Here is a 27,370-nt window from a genome sequence, read left to right as displayed (position 1 = left end):
ATAGTCTTCTATTAAACTCTGAAACATATCATCAACACATGTATATCAAACCTCATTCTATTCAATCATTTCAGAATTGAATCAAAATCATCAATATAGATTCAATCAACATCATTTCAAACTTCAACTTCTTCTTATTCGATATAACTCAGAGTCTTGAATCGTTAGCCTTCGAAACTCAACTGAAATCGAGAAATACAAATGCCATAACATTCATAACATCTAAACAACTATCTCAACTCAGTTATAGGCTATCAAAATGATATCAAAACATCAACCGGTGTTGTAGCGATTGAAAATCGGGAACCGACTCGTTATCGAATTCCTTTCTAATCAATTCAGTCATTCGTATCACTTATATCAGCTGAATTCATCATTCAATTCATCATATCAGCAGGTATAATCACATGTTAACAAGTCAAAAACATGCTGAAACCATGACAAGTTCGTTTCTTAATTCATTTCCAATCCGACTGCGATATCGAACGGCATACGAACTCAAAGACACAACATAGTTTCATAATCTGATCTCTGCCATATTTCGTTCTTCAAAACGTACCGAGAGAACAAAATACTTACATCAAATCGAAGGCCTCGTCGCAAGGATTCCAGAACATCTTTCGGAATCTAAATCGGACAACCGACGCAAAAGTTATGGCGATTTGAAGAAATCGAATTCAAAGAAATATAAGAACTCTCGACTTCTCTGTTCTCAGCTTCAGAATTCTGAATTGAAAAATAACATAACACGTATCAAGGATGATTCATTATTCAAAAATCAGATATGTATTGCATATTTTGCAATTTAGCCCCTCAAGTTTCATAAATTGCAATTCAGTCCTCAGCCTTCTTTTTAATTCAATTTCCATCCAAAATAATTTAATAATATTAGAATTAAAATCGAAACTCTATATATTATCAAATTAAATATACTCGGATTAAAATTAAATAAATTCGAATTAAATCAATAATCCCGGCCTTTTGCACTTTAGCCCTCGAATCTTCGATATTCTCCAATCAACCCCTGATCGGGTTTCATCTTCAAAATACATCTTCTTTAATGTCTGAAATATGGAATTTAATCTCAAATTCCATAAATATTCAAATCAAATATTTAGTCTTTTAATTTAAGAATTCTCGGAATTTAATTCTCAAAATCCGTAAATTCTCAAATTACATATTTTCGGCTCGGAAATTAAATCTATTATTTCCATAACTTCTCAAATCAATATTAGCCCATAATATGAAATTTAATTTTCAAATCTCATAATTAATAATTTAATATTTTCGGGCCTTACAGTTGGTTCCTAAAAGCTCCATTATCCTACAAAATTCAACAGGAGAGTAAAATACATGCACATAAAATAAAATACTAACAAAACACAAGAAAATAAAATAAATGCATGCAAAATAAATATAAAATGACACAAAATAATGTATACTCAACACACTTATCAATGGTCTCTGATTATTCCACCAATCCTTGACTCATCATCACCCTTCGTACATCCATCAGACTTGAGTTTGAAAAAACCCAACCTCGGAGGTACCCAACGCACTACTTGAATGAAAGAAGTTCGAGCCAATCGATGTTCGAGGCCTAACTACCAAGCCACATTTCCATATCCTCTCCAATGAGTAGCCTTCAAAACCCCTGCACGCCCAAGAGCTAAAAGAAACTCGTTAATATGCATGATAATTTTTCCCGGATGAATGCGAACATAGAAAATGAATAAGTTCCTTAGAATGACCCTCCTTACGCCAATCATCTGCCATCTTTCAATTGGAAAAATTCCGGTAATTCTAGACACCAAAGATCCCAGTAAAATATTGCTAAACCAGCTTAGCAGTAACACTGGAAAAGAATAGATGGTCAAATGATTCCTGAGATTGGCAGCATTGGCAAATTGAATCTAGAGAAATTCCTCGAGCCATTAAAATATCATCAACTAGGATTCTTTTGAAAAAACACCTCCAACAAAATATAGAAATCGATGGCGTAAAAAGATTAAACCAACACCCTTTAAACCACCCAACCTCAACATTCCTATTCCGCACCAATTCCCAGACATATTTAACAGAAAACCTATCATTAGAATTCCTCTTCCAGATATCAACATCCTTCGAAGCATGGTGAATAGGGACTGCCATAACTCCCAAAGCCAAATCCTGAGGAAGCACCAGGAGAAGTCTCTCCAGATTCCATTTTCTATCATCCAAGAACCAACTGACATGTCTGTTTGGCTGACCCATAATTGAAACCAAAGAAGATAAAGGTCCGTCCGGAAGACAAGAATCGAACCAAAAACTAATATTACCATCCCCTATCCTCCATCCAATTTTGGGTTCTGACCGATCTCTTATCTTCATCATTCTATGCCAAGTAGTAGAAATATTGGGCATGGGACTCACCACTGCTGGAGGATTTGTCCTACAGTACTGTACGTGCAAAAAACGAATCCAAGGAGAATCCCCTATTATGAACTTGACCCAGAGTTTAAACGCAAAAGCAGTAACCACATCCATCAGCGAAACCAAATGCCTGAAGAATCTGTATCAAAAAGTTCCACCGCACTCTGTCATAAGCTTTGGCTATGTCAAACTTCATAATAACATTCCCTCCTCTAACAGGATAGTTAATATGATTGACCATTTCCTGATCTAGTAGAATATTATCAGAAATAAATCTTCCAGCAACAAAGCCACTTTGCAAAGATGAGATAACTTTGGGCAAGACTCAAGCGAAGAGTGATAATCTTGGCAATAATCTTATTGCTCACATTACACAAGCTAATCGACCTAAAATCAGACCATCTTTGCGCATCTTCATTTTCAGGAATGAGGATAAGAGTGGTAGCTGTGACACTCTTGGGAAGAATAGAACCATCCCAACATTCACATACATCCTCTATTAAATTTTCTTTGATAATTTTCCAACATCTCCGATAAAATCCAGCCGAGAATCCATCAGGACCCGCCACATTATCCTTATGAATAGAACAAACACTTGTAAACACCTCAAACTCAGATATAGGCGCTATCAAAGACAAATTTTCCGTTTCATCTACCAACATTGGGATGTTCTCAAAATTGGGCTAATTCAAAATAGATTGTTCACCGGTAAGAAAGTCCTGAAAAAATCTAGCCCCAGATTCCTTGATGTTCGTCTGATTTTCCAAGGCAACCCTATCTTCCCAGATCCTGTAAATTTTATTCCTAGATCTCCGAAGATTAACCATATTGTGAAAGAGTTTAGTGTTTTTTCTCACCCTCCACCAACCATTTAGCATACGCTTCTTGTTTCCAGAACGCCTCCTCCATGGAGAAACTTATCGATAGATTAGCTTGGTCCAGAGATAACACAACCATGTTCTCCTGATAAGGATCAACATCATACCTTTGCTCTGTGTGAACAGCTGCCAGATCAAGGCCCTTAACCTTATCATGGATATTATCGAAAGCCTCCTTATTCCACCATTTAAGGTGATGCTTAAGCCTATTCAATTTAATCACCAGGCGACTAATCCCCACCTCAACACAAGGAATATTCAAATTAATTCGGGCTGTCTGCATAAAACCATGATGAAGAAACCACATGTTCTGAAATCTAAATGAACTCAACGGCTTCGGTAGGAAAGGGGCCGAAATCAATAATGGGCAATGATCAGACGTGCCCCGATGATGATGCTCAACTTTAAAAGATTTAAAGTGATCTACCCAAGACGAAGAAATAAGAACATAATACAAACGTTTCCAAATCCTATTGTTCGTATAGGTGAACCTAGAACCAACAAAACCTGCATCCACCAACCCAGTTGAAATAATAAAATCTGAAAATTCATACATACCACCAGGATGATTAATAGTCCCCAGAGAATGGTCCAGAAAATCTGCAATAATGTTAAAATCTCCTCCAACAATCCACGGACGCCCATCATAAGGAATTCAGTCAAGTAAATTCTCCCATAAATCTGCAATAATGTTAAAATCTCCTCCAACAATCCACGGACGCCCATCATAAGGAATTCAGTCAAGTAAATTCTCCCATAAGTCTCTTCGAAGAACTCTGCTACACTTAGCATAAGCATAAGCATAAGCATAAGCAATAGAAAAATAGATATCTGTAGGAAACATGCCAGATGAAAGATGCAAATGCAGGAACTGCTCATGATCGATCAACACCGAAACCACAAGATCAGCAGAACTATAAAACCATATTTTATTATTTCTATTTGCCATGACAGAAGGGAACCCAAACTTCCTATTCAACCATTCATGCTCAAGCAGATGCATAGGTTCAATAATTTTCAAAAACATCAGATTATTAGAATCTTTCATAAACTAGAATCTTTCATAAACTTAATCCGTCTCTGAGCTGACTTATTCCCAATACCCCCTCACATTCCAGATTGTACCAATCATTGAGAAATATCAAATGTGAAAATGAACTATTATTTTAATTATCTCGATTAACTGCCATTTTAGAGGTCTCCCACGTCCTCTTTTAACTGCCAAAGCTCTATCTCCAACATGAGAGTCATTTGGTAAGGATTCAATAATAGTAATGCATTTGGCCACTCCACTATCATCACCAAATATACAAAACTTTCTTCGAATCTACTACATTGTGAATACCATCTCTTAATATTTCAGCAGCACGTTTGGTAGTAGCTTCTTAATTAAGCAGCTAGCTTCTCAGTTTGTTTATTCTTTTCTACAGGCTCGCTTTTCAGCTTCTCCAAACTCTTTAGCTATTTTAGTTCTCTCGGCTTGAAGATTGGCCTGCATTGATTCAAAAATACCAGATAAAAGCAGCTATTTAAGACAGAACACAAATGTTGGATATGGAATGGATACATGTCCTCATAACCCTTGCTACAACCAATTTTTTTGGCTAAATCTAACGCATCAAATTCCATACGTCCGTGTACGTACGATTGAGCAACAATTTATTTCCCGAGCAATTTTCCAATGGTTGGAAACTATCGGAGTAGATGCATGAGAGACAATACCAAGTTATGATATCTAAATAAATATCATGTATTAAAATTTTGTTCTTATTTTACGTTATATAAACAAAAACTAAGCGATACGATAGCAGTGGACAAAAAAAACATACATGTATGAATGACTGTGACATCTGCTTCACTTTATCAATAAAATCGAATTACTTTTTGAACTGCCTAAATTTGAGATATAACTGAGTAGTTGTCAAAACAGAGAAAGAAATAATTGGGTTTAAGCATGCATCAGGCTTACAAAAAAAAAATTTAAATGATACAAAAACAGAAAGAACCTCTTTTTCAACTTCAATCCATTGTTGACGCAACTTCCATTAGAACACTTTCTTTTCTTTTTGCCTCTTCACGGGCTACAACGTCGTCTTATTCTTCTTTCTTTTAGTTGCTCGTAATCTCTTTTTATAGCCATGAGGTGATTATCAAGTCCTTCAGCATTGCAATGCAATGATTCAAGGTAGTTGTAAGAAGGCCTTAATCTCGTTCAAATTAAACTATAAGAGCTGACAATGTCTTGAATGAATACATAAATTGTAAAGAATGATATCAAGGTCATCATAATCACAGATGGATTTAAACTATTTTCCTATGATTAATTGATTCATGTTGCTAATCGCATTGTTATGCCAAAATGACCTTCAAAGTTGTCCTAAGTATTTAGAAACCATTAGAATTTCAAAGTAGTGGCGAATCCAATGAGCCTTGTAAGGTAGTCAATTAGAAGTTTATTTCACATTGTTAGTGTATACGACGAGTGATTAGGTAGTATAGGACCGTACATTGCACGTCCGTATAGCTTATCAGAGGCTATTTAATTTTCTTGTTGCACGCCTTTCTAAACTCATCAATTTTAGTTGTCTGGGAAGCAAACTTCTTGTTTTCATTGACGATAAAACTTCTCTCTATGGTTGATATTTTGTTTCTCGCTAACTCCTGTGTCAAGAAAATGAGATGAAAGTTAACAACCACCATCAGGTCTATTGTTCAAGAGAATGAATGAAAATCTAAGGGTAAGCACGTTAATAAAAAAATATGAAAAAAAAAACAGGTCGGAGTCATCAACCTCTTCGGTATCCTTTTCCTAAATCATCATATACAAACTAAAGGAATGTTTGGAAGAGCTTCTAAAAAGAGCTTCTAAGCTTTTCCTTAACAAAATTTTGTAATTTTGTTAAAATTGTAGTAAAAAAAAACTGAAAAGTGATTTATAAAAATTCTCCCAAACACTACCCAAATACGCTTACTCACCGAAACATAGAGATGATGTTCACGACTTAGCTCATGGAGAGCACCTTCTGATAAAAAAATTGAGTATGAACTGGGTAACTCATAATTGATACCGTCACTACAAGCCCGCAACATCTCTGCCTTAAGAACTAAACAAACATAAAACTCTGATTCCACAGAAAAATTAACAGTATTGGGACGCAAAAACAAGAACCCTAAATCTATTATATGTATATATATATATATATATATATATAGATATATACACACACACACAACTACAATCGAACAGTAAATTCAAAAACAAATAAGCTGCAAAAACCACATGTCTTGAGTATGGACCCATAATTTACGGTCTCCCTATACCTACTCAATAATTATTATTTTAATAGAGAATTTAATTATTTTAGCCCTTTTCACATGTCTTGAGTATGGACCCGTAATTTACGGTCTCCCTATACCTACTCAATAATTATTATTTTAATAGAGAATTTAATTATTTTAGCCCTTTTCAAAAGGCTATTTTTAAAAATAATCTCATGTGTTAAATATTTCATAATATAGCTTTGTTTATTGTAATAATCCTACAATACCCTCTTGAAATATATAAGGACAATTAAATTCTTTAGTAATATGTTGTGCTTATTTGTTAACATTTTTTTTCGAGAAGTAAAATTTTTTCCATAGTTATAAAAAAAATGTAAGTTTATAATACGAAACCCATGGATAATTTTAATTAGTTGATTTTCTTAAAATTTTATTTTATTTTGGAGTCTAATGTGTTTAATTCAATTATGGTACAACGTCATAATTTTCTATCTCATATTTCAAATTATTCATATTGATATTTCAATTTTAACTTTAGAATAACAATTCACCAATTAATTTAGATGATTAAAAAATGCATTTGATTATTATTAATTTGTTATGAATGATATTATTTTTTTATTTAATTTGTTATTGTTAGTACTCTTATCTTCATCAATATTTTTATTTTTATTATTTTTTAAATATTATTTTTATTATTATTTCTTTTCTATTTAAGGATAAAAATGAATGTTTTAACTCTGAACTATCTCAAATTATTAATTAATTAAATATTTTTTTTAGATTCTAATTTATATTTTATTTGACTACTAATTTTGATAGAAAATTCGTTACTATATTTTTAGTTGTTTATTATATATATAAACTTTATATTTTAATTATGAATTTGTTCTTTTGAAATTTAATAAATAATTTTTTTTGTGTTTATGTAGAAAGGGGTTCAGAATTAAAGAAGGCAAATTTTAAAAAAAAATTAAAAGTCTTTTTTTGGAACTAAAGGCTATTTTTAAAAATTAACTTACTTAAAAGCCAAAATTGATTATGGTTTAAAAGCCAAAATTGATTATGGTAATTCAAGGAAGGCCATTTTGGAAAATCCCTCTAGTTAATATGAGATATTTAGTTACTAAATATAAATACTTAGGACAAAGGGTAGGATAGAACATGGGAGAAGAAAAGATTGCATTTGACCAAACATATACTAATTATGGTGTCATGATCTATTTTTTCGAAATTAAAAAAGATAAATTTTCTCATATTACAAAATATTTATTTTTCTTTAATAAAAAATATTATAAATCTCATCTTATAATGGATATTCTATATAAAAAATAATTTTTATTTTTATCCACACATAAACTTTTTTAAATAAAATTATTCATAACATAAAAAGTTATTATAAAAATATTTTTAAAAAATATAATCTCTCACCATAAATTGTTATATACAATGCCACGCATGGCATCATGGTTTTGCGTAGGGATGGCAATTTTCTCCGAACCCGATGGGAAACCCGATATCCGACCCGAACGAAGGAGGGTATGGAAGTATTTTTTGGACCCGATTAAATAAATGGGTAAATGGGTATGGGGATCTCGTAAATGGGGATGGAGGAGGATGTAGTGGTATCCTACACATACCCGACCCGATACCCGATTATATATATATATATATATATATATATATATATATATATACACATATTAATTTATATTAAATAAATGCTAATTTAATTTTTTTTTGTTGAATTATGTTAGTTGGATGAAATAATGAAAATTATTAATATAAAACTAATGCTATTTTTTAGAAGTTTTATTTTTTATATAAGTCTTTGGTTGTACATTTTCTTCGGTGTTTTATTTTTTTATTATCTTAAAATTTTTGATATAAAAATTTAGTAAATAAGTATAGTTTTATCAAATAATTAAAATTTTAAAAAATTTATTTTTATGAAGTATATACAATAAATGGGTATATGGGTAGGGTATGGATATCCGATCATCCGACGGGTATGGGGATGTAGATGAAATTAAATATCCGATGGGTATGGGTATGGGGATTGATTTAATAAATGGGTATGGGGATGGATGCACGATATCCTACCCATACCCGACCCATTGTCATTCCTAGTTTTGCGGGAAAGGATCCTCTACTGTGACCCTTGACACAGTAGAGGGTACTGTGGTGTGAAACGTCACACCACACCACATTTATTTCTATTTTTGTTTTTTATATATTTTAAATTCATTTTTAAATTAATTTTTTTATTCCACCCACAGGACAATATATTTAATTTTTTATTTTTGTTTTGATTTTTTAAATATATTTAATTCGTTATTTTTTAAAATATTTTTGGGCTTTTTTTCTAAAATTTTTGGGGCTTTTGTTCTCTTTTTAGACCTTTTTATACTACATATTTTTTTTAAAAAAAACATGCATTTTTTTTATCTTGTCATTTTCTTTGTATCATTTTTTTGTCTTATAATTTATATTTCTTTTTTTAGGAGACTTATAATTTACATTTCAATATTAGTGCACTTCTATTGAAATTAATTATTTCAAGAAAATTAGGGGTGTTCATTATTTCGATTAAACCGAATTATTAACTCACTGAATGAATTCAAAAATTCGATTTGGTTAATTCAAAAATTCGATTTAGTTCTAGAAAATTTCAGTTAATTCAATTTGATTTTTGGTTTCCATAAAAAAATTCGATTTAACCAAATCAACAAAATTATAAATAATCATGTTTTTATTTTGATTTTTAAATGTTTATATATTTAATATTTTAATTATTTTTAATTTATCAAGTATAATGTGTTTTATTATGATAAAATATCATATTCAATTATGTATTTTATTTTTTATTTTTACTGTTTAAAAAATTGTAAGGCCCGAAAATATTAAATTATTAATTATGGGATTTGAGAATTAAATTCCATATTATGGGCTAATATTGATTTGAGAAGTTTTGAAAATGATAGATTTAATTTCCGAGCTGAAAATATTTAATTTGAGAATATGCGGATTTTGAGAATTAAATTCCGAGAATTCTTAAATTAAAAGAATAAATATTCGATTTGAATATTTATGGAATTGAAGATTTAATTCCATGTTTCGAAAATTAAAGAAGATGAATTTTGAAGATACAACTCGATGAGGGACTGATTTGCACATACTGATATTTGAAGGGCTAGAATGCAAAAGGTCGGGATTATTTAATTAATCCGAATTTAATTTATTTTAATCCGAGAATATTTAATTTGGGAATATTTAGAGTTTTGATTTAAATTCTAATATTCTTAAATTATTTAGGATTGAAATTGAATTAAAACGAAGGCCGAGGATTGAATTACAATTAATGAAGACTTCAGGGACTAAATTGCAATTGATTCAATAGCTATCCGATTTTAATCATAATTATCAGATGGAAACGTGTTTGAAGCATAAAGTATTTAGAATGGAGAACAGAGGTCGAAACTTTTTCCATTTCTTATGATTTTGATTTCTTCAAATCCCCGTAACTTTTGATCCGTTCATCCGATTTTGATTCCGAAAGATGTTCTGGAATCCTTGCGACGAGTACTTCGATTTGATGTAAGTTTCTTTTTTGTTCATTAAGGTTTGATAATTCGAAATGGACAGATATCAGAAACTTGTGTGGAAGTGTTGTTGTTGAGCTTCTAAACTTGTGTTCTTGAGGATTGGATTGAAGATTGATTTGTATATCATGTTCTTATGAATTTCCAACTATGATTAAATCCATATACCTGCTGATATGTTAATTTTGAAGCTTCAACAGCCTATATATATGTGAGAATTATTAATGATATGTTCGGAATCGCCGAAGTAATACCGATATGCCGTCGAACTCTTGAATTGAAATGATTTGCTATTGTGTTTGGATTCTGAAGTTGCTGAACTATTGGCTGATGATTCCTTGTTATGTTTATGATAATAGCTGTTGGTTTGAAGAGTTGAATGACAATGAACGGATATGAAAAACCTTAAGAATGGAGTTGAAAGTAGAAATGAATTCGATACCGTAACGATTCCCGATTGTCAATCGCTACGATGCTTGGTTATGTTTTGAAACCATACTGATAGTCTATGATTGAGCTAATGATCTTGGGATTGTATACTGATTTTGTTAGATACAATCTTTATATTTCAGACATGCTACGAGCTCAAGCAACTCAAGAAGTCGAATTGTGAACCGAGGAAGTTCTCTTGAGTTTGAAATGATTTGATTGAAGATGTGCTGATGATTTCGACTCGATTCTGAAAGGAATGAATTGAACAAAGATTGATGTGCATGTTTTGAGGTTGAAGAATTCAGAACAGACGAAATACGAAGGTAAAAGTGGACTACTATTTGATTGGGATTATAACTCGAGATGGTTTGTATCGAGTTCTCCTAATTCACATACTTGTTTGCTTAATTGCTCTTATGTGCTTTACTTTGAGTTGTTGAATAAGTTCTTGATATAATGAATGCTTTGATGATGATATATGTTGCATTCATCTTGAAGACTTATTCCTTGATTTTGAAATGAACGGAAACGTTCGAATAGACGATTTGAGGAATCGTATATGTATGGCCTGGGTGGTTGATTTAGCCTAGCGTCTGATTTGCATATATGATTGCTTCAAAGTCTAGAGAAGAAAGATAAGTAACCCCACCTCGAGCGGGAGAGTCGGTGGATTAGTTATGATATCTACTTCTCGGGATCCCAACCGACTAATGATGAAATGAACCTTGTTTTGAAAACATGCATTGTATTTACTTTTATATCATGATCTTGATATATGTTTGATATGCATGTTTAGTTGCTTTTACTGGGAAATCTATTTCTCACCGGAGTTATCCGGCTATTGTTTTGTTGTATGTGTCATTGCAATAGGAGGGAGTGGAACCGGGCAAAGGCGTGCTTAACAAACAAGGGATGAGTTGAATATAGCGTGATGATCCGAGTTAGAAGTTGTATGAGCTGTCATGATGTATATTTGAGCCTTGAATATAATCATGTTATAGTTATAGTATCAAGACTTGTTGATGATGATATTATGATCTTGTTATTGTATTTAGAACATGTGAGATGTTGTAAATCCTTAAAACACCATGAAGTATCTTGATCTTGTTATATAGCATTGTGTCTTGCATATTTTGGAAAGTCTTGATTATTATGATTGTAAGGCTTGTTATGATCTAATGGTATCCATTGTATAGCATGTTAGAATGCATGTTAGATGTTGCTATGGATTAGATCATGAATAAATCCTTGTTTGAGTTGATCTTGGATGGAAATATTTGGAGAACCATTTTTGACAGCAGCTGAACAATTTTCTGGTGCAGTGGCCGGCGCACGGGCGAGCAAGTACTCGCGCGCACGCGAGCCAGCTTTTGAGATCTCGGTCTCATTGGCCGGCGCACGCGCGAGGGGTGATGTCCGCGCGTGCGCAAGGCAATCCGTTTTAAAAAAAAAAAAAATTTTTACTCTTTTGTTTAGACATTGTTTCTTGTCTAATATTGAACATGTGATTAAATGAGAGATTAGAACTCGGGTCGTCACAACAGGTGGTATCAGAGCGTAAGTTCTTGGACTGAGATAGAAGCTGAGCGGGGTAGATTGAGTCACATGCATGTATTGTATTGCATGATTATGCATTACTTGATTTGATGATTCGATGATTTGATAAATTTCATGTGAGCATGATCTATATTTGAAATTCAATTTCCTGATTTGTAAATTTTTGGAATCTTTATCGTTTTGCTATAAAATTTTCCCGGGTGATGTAAGCACCCATAATTGAATAGAACAGTGTTCTTTGGGTGACGTAAGCACCCTAGACTGACAGACTGGTATGGCCAGACTGAACAGAATGTTATGATTAGATTGAACAAAACAAAACGGTATTTCTCAGCTGAATGAAGTATCTCTGATTGAACAGAACAGAATATCAACAAATGAATAGATGATGTTGTAGGTAACAGTTGGCTTGAAGAACTTGACTAGTTGTTCAAATACCGGAAAGATTCAGATGAATATCGGATCAGATTGATTGAATACCAACTTCGAAACCTAGCAACCAGCTGGTGAATTTTGATAAAGAAATGATAAGAAGGCAGAGGTATGTTGATTGTTGGTAAGTGCTTAGAACAGAATTTTGTTTATAGTTCTTTGCCACAACAGATAGAAATGATGAGAAAGAAAAATATACCCTGTAGAAGTTGAATATTTTGAATTTGAGGAATGCCTTATTAGAATTTTCAAGTCTATTACAATTCTTTGAATTGTAGATGATGAAAAGCTCAAGATTGAGTGAATTATTTAATGTCTTGAATCCGCAGATTATGTCTGAATAAATGTTGACGACTGAAATATTTGTTTAAAGACATAGCCTTGTCTAGGAAAATTGAAGCTGAATGATGAGTTAGGAAAATGAAACTGTAGACATGAAAGAGTCTGTGAGATACTCACAAAGTTATCTACAATTTTTATTCCAGAATGAATATGAAGCGAATGATATGAAAATAAATCTCTAACTCTAGAGAATCGAGATGAATTAGTCTGATTCTGAATGCAGAGTATATTAGAAATTATTACACTTTTTGTGGAAGAGGATATCTGAACAAACAGTGTAAGGATAAGTCAGACAGATGTGCTAAAATTTATTCAATGAATAAATAGCAAAAGTATACAGAGGATCAGAATGAAATTGCACCTGAGAATGAAATTTCAGGTAACAGATTTATTTTGTTTTGACCTGGTTATTATTGGTGCAATAGATACATAATAGCTGAAAGCTTATTATATGATTACCTCTGTATTAGAAAAGAGATTTTGTGAATTGAACTGAAGATTAGAACTATTGCCTCGATGAACTGAAACTGAACATGATATTGTTCATGAGAGAATTTACCTAAGTACTGATTAGTGATAGTTGCAGATTATTGAATCACTGGATTTTGTGATTTAACCAATCAGTATGATGATAAGAAGTGATAAAATTAGATCAACAGGAACATGATATGCATATGAATATGATGATATGATATAGAATCTCGAATTAAGATTCTGTGATTTCGGTTTGATATATGATGTTTGATTACAGAAATATTCCGAAATCAGTATATTCGATGCACGAGATATGTTCACGATCTAAATTAGCATTGATAAGTACGCTACTGAATAGAGATTACAGATATGTTCCAGTAAGATTTTTTTGACTTTAGTTTAAGTTGTAAACTGGAATTCAATATTGAATTGACTAATTGAAGAATTTATGAATTACCGACTTGATGAGATTATGAATTGGATATTAATCTTGAGGTTTAGAAGATATACGATGATATGAAAATCAGTTACAGATGAGTCTTTTCTTTGATTATGCTGAATCGATTACATCAACTGGAGATATAATTCTTGAATGATTGAATATTGATTGGCTCTCATGGCACATTGCTTTCGTTTAGAGCCTGTGTTGATTTACTCATTCTGAGTTATGTGATGCAAGTGAGTTGTTTCACTTTGCAGAGTTTGTTATCCAGAAGATTTGATTTTGGATGACCTTGATTGAGGGATTTTCTCAATCTTGATTTATTTCTTTTGATTTTGAGAATAATTGATCCTTTGATGATATTTCAGCGTATTTTAAGATAGTGACTCGTAACTGATAGAAGAATTTGAATATGATCCATGATTTTTGGGTTAGATGATATGATTTGTCGGTATATGGAGATAGGAATAAGGAATAAAATAGGCATCCGATGAATTGATTTTAGATTTCTGTGTATTCTGATTTGAATATTCAGATGAATATAACACCAATCAGAATGATTTTTTCGATTGGAAGTAAGGAAGAATTGTTCAAAAGATGAAAACAACACAGAAAGTAAACTGAAGTAATTAGAATTCAGTACAGAATGCCAGATTGAGATATGAATTGAAGCCTCAGATCCGAATGAATGAATTATATTATGATTGATTATTTGATTGTGCCTGATATTTCCGAAAAGATATATCAGAATTTGAGGAAATGCACAACAATGAATTCAATATTCATTCGATAATTGTTTTATCAGATGATAAAGCAAATAGAAGTAATAGAAATAGTACGTTTTTGAAGTTAAATATACAGAGAAATTCTGATGAAGTTGAAAATCGTTGATCAGATGAGTTCAATATTAGTTTGGAAACTCCAAACATTGAACCAATATTATAATTTGAAAGAATATTTTGCAACAACTACCGTGATGAAATAGTATAGATGAGGTAAACAGGTGGTAGCTATGAACTGATTCATGAACATTACTGTATACGATGATCTGTCTGTATGAACAAATCATTGAATTGTGATTAGATTCGTTGCAAGATGAACAGTAAGCCAGGAAATAATGTTTTAGATTGAAACATTGGGTTTACTATTAATTGTAATACAGAAGATCCGAAGACTTTGAGTACTTTTTGAGGAAAAGGTACAATATATTATCCTTGAATGGGAAGAATAGTCAGAGATGATGAATCGAATTTGTGAGAATGAACTTTTTATCTGATATGATACCGATTATCAACAGTTCTGAATACTTTGAAATCTGTGACTACAATATATTATACTCTGATTAATTGATAGTCCGAATAGACTAATCAGAATTTGGCAGAATACTCTGTATGAGATGTGATGAATAGCTATCTATTCAGATCCGTGAAGAAGATAGATATAATGATAGTACAGGAATGATTAAAATCTATTGTCCGAATAAAGACTTTAGATTTATTTGACAGAATGTGGCATCGATTGATTGACTGATATTCTGAGAGTTGAATTCGATTGATGGATTATCTGAGTCGATTTTCCAAATATTGAGGATATTCTCAGAACTTTAATACCTGATTCGGTATTATTTGATTTGATATGTTGCCACTTGAGGATTATAATTCCTGTAATAGCTATTGAGCCGATTTTGAGATAATGATATGATAATATGATGAAAAGAACTCCGATTTCTTGTGTTGTAATGATATTACCGAGGTATATGACATCAGATCAGACATGATTTGTCGATATCCGATCGGAGTTGATTCGAGATACACAACGAATTTGACGATGAATCTGTATGAAATGAAAACGGAAAAGAAGAACCAGAATTAGTAATTGAATGATAGATATAATTTGTGAAGCTGAAACTGATTAGTTAAGCAAAAAAGTTATTCTTGAAACATCATTCAATTCAAAATAGAGAAAAAGTAGAATTTAATCTACAAATTCAGAATATGAAGTTGAATATTGAACTTCATTGAATAAGATATCAGATGGAATTGACGATGGGAAAGATTTATTCTTTTCAGTTTGATACAATGTATCTGAATTGTTTCACGGATCTAAAGTAAGAAAATATTGATAGATTCCTTGAATCAGACAAGAGGACTAATGAACAGATTCTGCGATAAGTCGAATATTCGACAGATTCTTGATTTAGAATTGAAACAACTCAGAGAGAATTCTTTGCAGTACTTGAGTACAACTGATGATTGAAGTGAGAATAACTTCAGATAATCATTCAGTCTATCAGACTTGATATTTGGCTTGACTACGATTTCGAGGACGAAATCATTTCTTAGAGGGGAGGAATTGTAAGGCCCGAAAATATTAAATTATTAATTATGGGATTTGAGAATTAAATTCCATATTATGGGCTAATATTGATTTGAGAAGTTTTGAAAATGATAGATTTAATTTTCGAGCTGAAAATATTTAATTTGAGAATATGCGGATTTTGAGAATTAAATTCCGAGAATTCTTAAATTAAAAGAATAAATATTCGATTTGAATATTTATGGAATTGAAGATTTAATTCCATGTTTCGAAAATTAAAGAAGATGAATTTTGAAGATACAACTCGATGAGGGACTGATTTGCACATACTGATATTTGAAGGGCTAGAATGCAAAAGGTCGGGATTATTTAATTAATCCGAATTTAATTTATTTTAATCCGAGAATATTTAATTTGGGAATATTTAGAGTTTTGATTTAAATTCTAATATTCTTAAATTATTTAGGATTGAAATTGAATTAAAACGAAGGCCGAGGATTGAATTGCAATTAATGAAGACTTCAGGGACTAAATTGCAATTGATTCAATAGCTATCCGATTTTAATCATAATTATCAGATGGAAACGTGTTTGAAGCATAAAGTATTCAGAATGGAGAACAGAGGTCGAAACTTTTTCCATTTCTTATGATTTTGATTTCTTCAAATCCCCGTAACTTTTGATCCGTTCATCCGATTTTGATTCCAAAAGATGTTCTGGAATCCTTGCGACGAGTACTTCGATTTGATGTAAGTTTCTTTTTTGTTCATTAAGGTTTGAGAATTCGAAATGGACAGATATCAGAAACTTGTGTGGAAGTGTTGTTGTTGAGCTTCTAAACTTGTGTTCTTGAGGATTGGATTGAAGATTGATTTGTATATCATGTTCTTATGAATTTCCAACTATGATTAAATCCATATACCTGCTGATATGTTAATTTTTTGATGCTTCAACAGCCGATATATATGTGAGAATTATAAATGATATGTTCGGAATCGCCGAAGTAATACCGATATGCCGTCGAACTCTTGAATTGAAATGATTTGCTATTGTGTTTGGATTCTGAAGTTGCTGAACTATTGGCTGATGATTCCTTGTTATGTTTATGATAATAGCTGTTGGTTTGAAGAGTTGAATGACAATGAACGGATATGAAAAACCGTAAGAATGGAGTTGAAAGTAGAAATGAATTCGATACCGTAACGATTCCCGATTGTCAATCGCTACGATGCTTGGTTATGTTTTGAAACCATACTGATAGTCTATGATTGAGCTAATGATCTTGGGATTGTATACTGATTTTGTTAGATACAATCTTTATATTTCAGACATGCTACGAGCTCAAGCAACTCAAGAAGTCGAATTGTGAACCGAGGAAGTTCGCTTGAGTTTGAAATGATTTGATTGAAGATGTGCTGATGATTTCGACTCGATTCTGAAAGGAATGAATTGAACAAAGATTGATGTGCATGTTTTGAGGTTGAAGAATTCAGAACAGACGAAATACGAAGGTAAAAGTGGACTACTATTTGATTGGGATTATAACTCGAGATGGTTTGTATCGAGTTCTCCTAAATCACATACTTGTTTGCTTAATTGCTCTTATGTGCTTTACTTTGAGTTGTTGAATAAGTTCTTGATATAATGAATGCTTTGATGATGATATATGTTGCATTCATCTTGAAGACTTATTCCTTGATTTTGAAATGAACGGAAACGTTCGAATAGACGATTTGAGGAATCGTATATGTATGGCCTGGGTGGTTGATTTAGCCTAGCGTCTGATTTGCATATATGATTGCTTCAAAGTCTAGAGAAGAAAGATAAGTAACCCCACCTCGAGCGGGAGAGTCGGTGGATTAGTTATGATATCTACTTCTCGGGATCCCAACCGACTAATGATGAAATGAACCTTGTTTTGAAAACATGCATTGTATTTACTTTTATATCATGATCTTGATATATGTTTGATATGCATGTTTAGTTGCTTTTACTGGGAAATCTATTTCTCACCGGAGTTATCCGGCTATTGTTTTGTTGTATGTGTCATTGCAATAGGAGGGAGTGAAACCGGGCAAAGGCGTGCTTAACAAACAAGGGATGAGTTGAATATAGCGTGATGATCCGAGTTAGAAGTTGTATGAGCTGTCATGATGTATATTTGAGCCTTGAATATAATCATGTTATAGTTATAGTATCAAGACTTGTTGATGATGATATTATGATCTTGTTATTGTATTTAGAACATGTGAGATGTTGTAAATCCTTAAAACACCATGAAGTATCTTGATCTTGTTATATAGCATTGTGTATTGCATATTTTGGAAAGTCTTGATTATTATGATTGTAAGGCTTGTTATGATCTAATGGTATCCATTGTATAGCATGTTAGAATGCATGTTAGATGTTGCTATGGATTAGATCATGAATAAATCCTTGTTTGAGTTGATCTTGGATGGAAATATTTGGAGAACCATTTTTGACAGCAGCTGAACAATTTTCTGGTGCAGTGGCCGGCGCACGGGCGAGCAAGTACTCGCGCGCACGCGAGCCAGCTTTTGAGATCTCGGTCTCATTGGCCGGCGCACGCGCGAGGGGTGATGTCCGCGCGTGCGCAGGGCAATCCGTTTTAAAAAAAAAAAAAAAATTTTTACTCTTTTGTTTAGACATTGTTTCTTGTCTAATATTGAACATGTGATTAAATGAGAGATTAGAACTCGGGTCGTCACAACAGGTGGTATCAGAGCGTAAGTTCTTGGACTGAGATAGAAGCTGAGCGGGGTAGATTGAGTCACATGCATGTATTGTATTGCATGATTATGCATTACTTGATTTGATGATTCGATGATTTGATAAATTGCATGTGAGCATGATTTATATTTGAAATTCAATTTCCTGATTTACTGATTTGTAAATTTTTGGAATCTTTATCGTTTTGTTATAAAATTTTCCCGGGTGATGTAAGCACCCATAATTGAATAGAACAGTGTTCTTTGGGTGACGTAAGCACCCTAGACTGACAGACTGGTATGGCCAGACTGAACAGAATGTTATGGTTAGATTGAACAAAACAGAACGGTATTGCTCAGCTGAATGAAGTATCTCTGATTGAACAGAACAGAATATCAGCAAATGAATAGATGATGTTGTAGGTAACAGTTGGCTTGAAGAACTTGACTAGTTGTTCAAATACCGGAAAGATTCAGATGAATATCGGATCAGATTGATTGAATACCAACTTCGAAACCTAGCAACCAGCTGGTGAATTTTGATAAAGAAATGATAAGAAGGCAGAGGTATGTTGATTGTTGGTAAGTGCTTAGAACAGAATTTTGTTTATAGTTCTTTGCCACAACAGATAGAAATGATGAGAAAGAAAAATATACCCTGTAGAAGTTGAATATTTTGAATTTGAGGAATGCCTTATTAGAATTTTCAAGTCTATTACAATTCTTTGAATTGTAGATGATGAAAAGCTCAAGATTGAGTGAATTATTTAATGTCTTGAATCCGCAGATTATGTCTGAATAAATGTTGACGACTGAAATATTTGTTTAAAGACATAGCCTTGTCTAGGAGAATTGAAGCTGAATGATGAGTTAGGAAAATGAAACTGTAGACATGAAAGAGTCTGTGAGATACTCACAAAGTTATCTACAATTTTTATTCCAGAATGAATATGAAGCGAATGATATGAAAATAAATCTCTAACTCTAGAGAATCGAGATGAATTAGTCTGATTCTGAATGCAGAGTATATTAGAAATTATTACACTTTTTGTGGAAGAGGATATCTGAACAAACAGTGTAAGGATAAGTCAGACAGATGTGCTAAAATTTATTCAATGAATAAATAGCAAAAGTATACAGAGGATCAGAATGAAATTGCACCTGAGAATGAAATTTCAGGTAACAGATTTATTTTGTTTTGACCTGGTTATTATTGGTGCAATAGATACATAATAGCTGAAAGCTTATTATATGATTACCTCTGTATTAGAAAAGAGATTTTGTGAATTGAACTGAAGATTAGAACTATTGCCTCGATGAACTGAAACTGAACATGATATTGTTCATGAGAGAATTTACCTAAGTACTGATTAGTGATAGTTGCAGATTATTGAATCACTGGATTTTGTGATTTAACCAATCAGTATGATGATAAGAAGTGATAAAATTAGATCAACAGGAACATGATATGCATATGAATATGATGATATGATATAGAATCTCGAATTAAGATTCTGTGATTTCGGTTTGATATATGATGTTTGATTACAGAAATATTCCGAAATCAGTATATTCGATGCACGAGATATGTTCACGATCTAAATTAGCATTGATAAGTACGCTACTGAATAGAGATTACAGATATGTTCCAGTAAGATTTTTTTGACTTTAGTTTAAGTTGTAAACTGGAATTCAATATTGAATTGAATAATTGAAGAATTTATGAATTACCGACTTGATGAGACTATGAATTGGATATTAATCTTGAGGTTTAGAAGATATACGATGATATGAAAATCAGTTACAGATGAGTCTTTTCTTTGATTATGTTGAATCGATTACATCAACTGGAGATATAATTCTTGAATGATTGAATATTGATTGGCTCTCATGGCACATTGCTTTCGTTTAGAGCCTGTGTTGATTTACTCATTCTGAGTTATGTGATGCAAGTGAGTTGTTTCACTTTGCAGAGTTTGTTATCCAGAAGATTTGATTTTGGATGACCTTGATTGAGGGATTTTCTCAATCTTGATTTATTTCTTTTGATTTTGAGAATTATTGATCCTTTGATGATATTTCAGCGTATTTTAAGATAGTGACTCGTAACTGATAGAAGAATTTGAATATGATCCATGATTTTTGGGTTAGATGATATGATTTGTCGGTATATGGAGATAGGAATAAGGAATAAAATAGGCATCCGATGAATTGATTTTAGATTTCTGTGTATTCTGATTTGAATATTCAGATGAATATAACACCAATCAGAATGATTTTTTCGATTGGAAGTAAGGAAGAATTGTTCAAAAGATGAAAACAACACAGAAAGTAAACTGAAGTAATTAGAATTCAGTACAGAATGCCAGATTGAGATATGAATTGAAGCCTCAGATCCGAATGAATGAATTATATTATGATTGATTATTTGATTGTGCCTGATATTTCCGAAAAGAGATATCAGAATTTGAGGAAATGCACAACAATGAATTCAATATTCATTCGATAATTGTTTTATCAGATGATAAAGCAAATAGAAGTAATAGAAATAGTACGTTTTTGAAGTTAAATATACAGAGAAATTCTGATGAAGTTGAAAATCGTTGATCAGATGAGTTCAATATTAGTTTGGAAACTCCAAACATTGAACCAAGATTATAATTTGAAAGAATATTTTGCAACAACTACCGTGATGAAATAGTATAGATGAGGTAAACAGGTGGTAGCTATGAACTGATTCATGAACATTACTGTATACGATGATCTGTCTGTATGAACAAATCATTGAATTGTGATTAGATTCGTTGCAAGATGAACAGTAAGCCAGGAAATAATGTTTTAGATTGAAACATTGGGTTTACTATTAATTGTAATACAGAAGATCCGAAGACTTTGAGTACTTTTTGAGGAAAAGGTACAATATATTATCCTTGAATGGGAAGAATAGTCAGAGATGATGAATCGAATTTGTGAGAATGAACTTTTTATCTGATATGATACCGATTATCAACAGTTCTGAATACTTTGAAATCTGTGACTACAATATATTATACTCTGATTAATTGATAGTCCGAATAGACTAATCAGAATTTGGCAGAATACTCTGTATGAGATGTGATGAATAGCTATCTATTCAGATCCGTGAAGAAGATAGAGATATAATGATAGTACAGGAATGATTAAAATCTATTGTCCGAATAAAGACTTTAGATTTATTTGACAGAATGTGGCATCGATTGATTGACTGATATTCTGAGAGTTGAATTCGATTGATGGATTATCTGAGTCGATTTTCCAAATATTGAGGATATTCTCAGAACTTTAATACCTGATTCGGTATTATTTGATTTGATATGTTGCCACTTGAGGATTATAATTCCTGTAATAGCTATTGAGCCGATTTTGAGATAATGATATGATAATATGATGAAAAGAACTCCGATTTCTTGTGTTGTAATGATATTACCGAGGTATATGACATCAGATCAGACATGATTTGTCGATATCCGATCGGAGTTGATTCGAGATACACAACGAATTTGACGATGAATCTGTATGAAATGAAAACGGAAAAGAAGAACCAGAATTAGTAATTGAATGATAGATATAATTTGTGAAGCTGAAACTGATTAGTTAAGCAAAAAAGTTATTCTTGAAACATCATTCAATTCAAAATAGAGAAAAAGTAGAATTTAATCTACAAATTCAGAATATGAAGTTGAATATTGAACTTCATTGAATAAGATATCAGATGGAATTGACGATGGGAAAGATTTATTCTTTTCAGTTTGATACAATGAATCTGAATTGTTTCACGGATCTAAAGTAAGAAAATATTGATAGATTCCTTGAATCAGACAAGAGGACTAATGAACAGATTCTGCGATAAGTCGAATATTCGACAGATTCTTGATTTAGAATTGAAACAACTCAGAGAGAATTCTTTGCAGTACTTGAGTACAACTGATGATTGAAGTGAGAATAACTTCAGATAATCATTCAGTCTATCAGACTTGATATTTGGCTTGACTACGATTTCGAGGACGAAATCATTTCTTAGAGGGGAGGAATTGTAAGGCCCGAAAATATTAAATTATTAATTATGGGATTTGAGAATTAAATTCCATATTATGGGCTAATATTGATTTGAGAAGTTTTGAAAATGATAGATTTAATTTTCGAGCTGAAAATATTTAATTTGAGAATATGCGGATTTTGAGAATTAAATTCCGAGAATTCTTAAATTAAAAGAATAAATATTCGATTTGAATATTTATGGAATTGAAGATTTAATTCCATGTTTCGAAAATTAAAGAAGATGAATTTTGAAGATACAACTCGATGAGGGACTGATTTGCACATACTGATATTTGAAGGGCTAGAATGCAAAAGGTCGGGATTATTTAATTAATCCGAATTTAATTTATTTTAATCCGAGAATATTTAATTTGGGAATATTTAGAGTTTTGATTTAAATTCTAATATTCTTAAATTATTTAGGATTGAAATTGAATTAAAACGAAGGCCGAGGATTGAATTGCAATTAATGAAGACTTCAGGGACTAAATTGCAATTGATTCAATAGCTATCCGATTTTAATCATAATTATCAGATGGAAACGTGTTTGAAGCATAAAGTATTCAGAATGGAGAACAGAGGTCGAAACTTTTTCCATTTCTTATGATTTTGATTTCTTCAAATCCCCGTAACTTTTGATCCGTTCATCCGATTTTGATTCCAAAAGATGTTCTGGAATCCTTGCGACGAGTACTTCGATTTGATGTAAGTTTCTTTTTTGTTCATTAAGGTTTGAGAATTCGAAATGGACAGATATCAGAAACTTGTGTGGAAGTGTTGTTGTTGAGCTTCTAAACTTGTGTTCTTGAGGATTGGATTGAAGATTGATTTGTATATCATGTTCTTATGAATTTCCAACTATGATTAAATCCATATACCTGCTGATATGTTAATTTTGATGCTTCAACAGCCGATATATATGTGAGAATTATTAATGATATGTTCGGAATCGCCGAAGTAATACCGATATGCCGTCGAACTCTTGAATTGAAATGATTTGCTATTGTGTTTGGATTCTGAAGTTGCTGAACTATTGGCTGATGATTCCTTGTTATGTTTATGATAATAGCTGTTGGTTTGAAGAGTTGAATGACAATGAACGGATATGAAAAATCGTAAGAATGGAGTTGAAAGTAGAAATGAATTCGATACCGTAACGATTCCCGATTGTCAATCGCTACGATGCTTGGTTATGTTTTGAAACCATACTGATAGTCTATGATTGAGCTAATGATCTTGGGATTGTATACTGATTTTGTTAGATACAATCTTTATATTTCAGACATGCTACGAGCTCAAGCAACTCAAGAAGTCGAATTGTGAACCGAGGAAGTTCGCTTGAGTTTGAAATGATTTGATTGAAGATGTGCTGATGATTTCGACTCGATTCTGAAAGGAATGAATTGAACAAAGATTGATGTGCATGTTTTGAGGTTGAAGAATTCAGAACAGACGAAATACAAAGGTAAAAGTGGACTACTATTTGATTGGGATTATAACTCGAGATGGTTTGTATCGAGTTCTCCTAAATCACATACTTGTTTGCTTAATTGCTCTTATGTGCTTTACTTTGAGTTGTTGAATAAGTTCTTGATATAATGAATGCTTTGATGATGATATATGTTGCATTCATCTTGAAGACTTATTCCTTGATTTTGAAATGAACGGAAACGTTCGAATAGACGATTTGAGGAATCGTATATGTATGGCCTGGGTGGTTGATTTAGCCTAGCGTCTGATTTGCATATATGATTGCTTCAAAGTCTAGAGAAGAAAGATAAGTAACCCCACCTCGAGCGGGAGAGTCGGTGGATTAGTTATGATATCTACTTCTCGGGATCCCAACCGACTAATGATGAAATGAACCTTGTTTTGAAAACATGCATTGTATTTACTTTTATATCATGATCTTGATATATGTTTGATATGCATGTTTAGTTGCTTTTACTGGGAAATCTATTTCTCACCGGAGTTATCCGGCTATTGTTTTGTTGTATGTGTCATTGCAATAGGAGGGAGTGGAACCGGGCAAAGGCGTGCTTAACAAACAAGGGATGAGTTGAATATAGCGTGATGATCCGAGTTAGAAGTTGTATGAGCTGTCATGATGTATATTTGAGCCTTGAATATAATCATGTTATAGTTATAGTATCAAGACTTGTTGATGATGATATTATGATCTTGTTATTGTATTTAGAACATGTGAGATGTTGTAAATCCTTAAAACACCATGAAGTATCTTGATCTTGTTATATAGCATTGTGTATTGCATATTTTGGAAAGTCTTGATTATTATGATTGTAAGGCTTGTTATGATCTAATGGTATCCATTGTATAGCATGTTAGAATGCATGTTAGATGTTGCTATGGATTAGATCATGAATAAATCCTTGTTTGAGTTGATCTTGGATGGAAATATTTGGAGAACCATTTTTGACAGCAGCTGAACAATTTTCTGGTGCAGTGGCCGGCGCACGGGCGAGCAAGTACTCGCGCGCGCGCGAGCCAGCTTTTGAGATCTCGATCTCATTGGCCGGCGCACGCGCAAGGGGTGATGTCCGCGCGTGCGCAGGGCAATCCGTTTTAAAAAAAAAAAAAAATTTTTTACTCTTTTGTTTAGACATTGTTTCTTGTCTAATATTGAACATGTGATTAAATGAGAGATTAGAACTCGGGTCGTCACAAAAATAAAAATTGGTTATAATTTACATATAATTTATGATATTTTTAAATATTTATTTATTTAATATTATAATTAATTTTTCTTATTTTTCCAAGCATAATGTGTTTAAAAAGATAAAAAAAAAAAGTTGTTTAAAAAAAACTAAAATGTATATTTTTTTTAAAAAAGGCCAGAAGAGAAAAAAAACCCAAAAAAAAAACCCAGAAACATAAATAAAAATAAAGAATTAAATAAATTAAAAAAAGCAAAAAAAAATTTAAATATTGTGATGTGGGTGGTAAACGACCCCACAGCACCATCCATTCCCATGGTTTCGCTTGTTTATATTTTGGAAGTCTATAAAATCTTCTTGTACCTTGCTTCTTTTCCTTCTTCTCGACTGAGATTTTTGTTGTGACCAGATCGACAAAATAAAATTTCAAATTTTTGTCATATACTAATCAAGTAAGTGTCTGTTCTCTCCTAATTTTCCTTGAAATTTTTGGAACAATGTATGTGATGCGATTATCATAAAATGACTACCCGGGGCGAGTAAACTCCCAGGCAAAAAATATAGGTGAATATATTTGAGAGAGTGAGTCCTTTTTCTGTTATCCAACCCTCCCTTAGCTTTTATAATGGCCCACTTGGGCCTTCCATGATTACTGGGTATGGGCTAACTGACGGCTTTTAGGGTGATGGGATGGCCATGACGTGTGATTTAGATATTCCATAGTTTAAGGAAAGAGCCCACTCCGTTGGAGCGTGGTCCATAATGATTTGGTCGGAGATTTAATCCTGACACACTCTAAGCAGACGTGGCTGTTTCCTAGCCTTGAGAATAAAGAAAACTTGGGCTCCCCCAGCTTTGCTTTCTTTTGCTCTTACCCAGGTTCTCCCAGACCTCCCGGGGTCTCCCGAGTGCTTAGACTCCCTGGGTTATATCATCATCCGAGATACTCCTGGCACCCGGGGGTATAGCCACCCGAGGTATCCTACTAGGATATCACCACACTCCCTAAAGATAGTCAGGCTAGGATCTGCTCCGCTGTCCCGACCACCCGGGTTGTAGGGTATCACCCGGGGGTATAGCCACCCGGGGTATCCTACTAGGATATCACCACACTCCCTAAAGATAGTCGGGCTAGGACCTGCTCCGCTGTCCCGACCACCCGGGTTGTAGGGTATCACCCGGGAGTATAGCCACCCGGGGTATCCTACTAGGATATCACCACACTCCCTAAAGATAGTCGGGCTAGGACCTGCTCCGTTGTCCCGACCACCCGGGTTGTAGGGTACCACCCGGGGGTATAGCCACCCGGGGTATCCTACTAGGATATCACCCCGGTATCCGAAACCCCCCGGGTGGTGACACTAGCCTTACGTCAGCCCTAACCGCTTCGTACTGCGTATGTCAGAGATTCTGTCAGAGGTCACTTCAGCTTCTGGAGCACGCTTTGAGCATCTGTGCCGTTCAATTCAAAATACACGGCTCAGATTGCTTTGGCCTTTTCGAGTATTTAATCCACGTGACCCTTCCTTCTTTTACTCACCGTCTTCCTCCTTGCACGATTGTCCTCTGGTTTCCTGCGCCTTTCTCCTGCTTCCATCACTCGTTCCTTTGCACTCTCTTATTTTCTCTTTTAACCTGTAAGTTCCTCCTTTAATTCCTCCACTGCGCATACCTCCCCCTGCTGCGGATCATCCCTTCTCTCCTTTCCCCGGGCTCTCTTA

General features: G+C 33.1%; 1 long non-coding RNA gene across 2 annotated transcripts; it reads right to left on the bottom strand.

Annotated features, from left to right (window-relative positions):
* Window positions 1–767: 767 nt before the first annotated feature.
* Window positions 768–6,459, bottom strand: LOC140891539 (uncharacterized). 2 transcript variants are annotated; one of them, XR_012152558.1, is made up of 4 exons: window positions 6,267–6,459; window positions 5,798–5,951; window positions 5,297–5,447; window positions 768–4,782 (listed from the first exon to the last, which is right to left on the bottom strand). It is a non-coding gene; the product is annotated as an uncharacterized lncRNA (long non-coding RNA). The 2 variants fall into 2 exon arrangements; XR_012152557.1 differs by having other exon boundaries at window positions 5,297–5,951.
* Between the last annotated feature and the right edge of the window lie 20,911 nt (window positions 6,460–27,370).

The sequence above is a fragment of the Henckelia pumila genome, chromosome 3 (genome assembly GCF_033568475.1).
Source record: "Henckelia pumila isolate YLH828 chromosome 3, ASM3356847v2, whole genome shotgun sequence".
Lineage (NCBI taxonomy): Eukaryota > Viridiplantae > Streptophyta > Magnoliopsida > Lamiales > Gesneriaceae > Henckelia > Henckelia pumila.
Note: the sequence above shows the minus strand (reverse complement) of the source record. Positions and strands in the feature narration are given on the sequence as shown.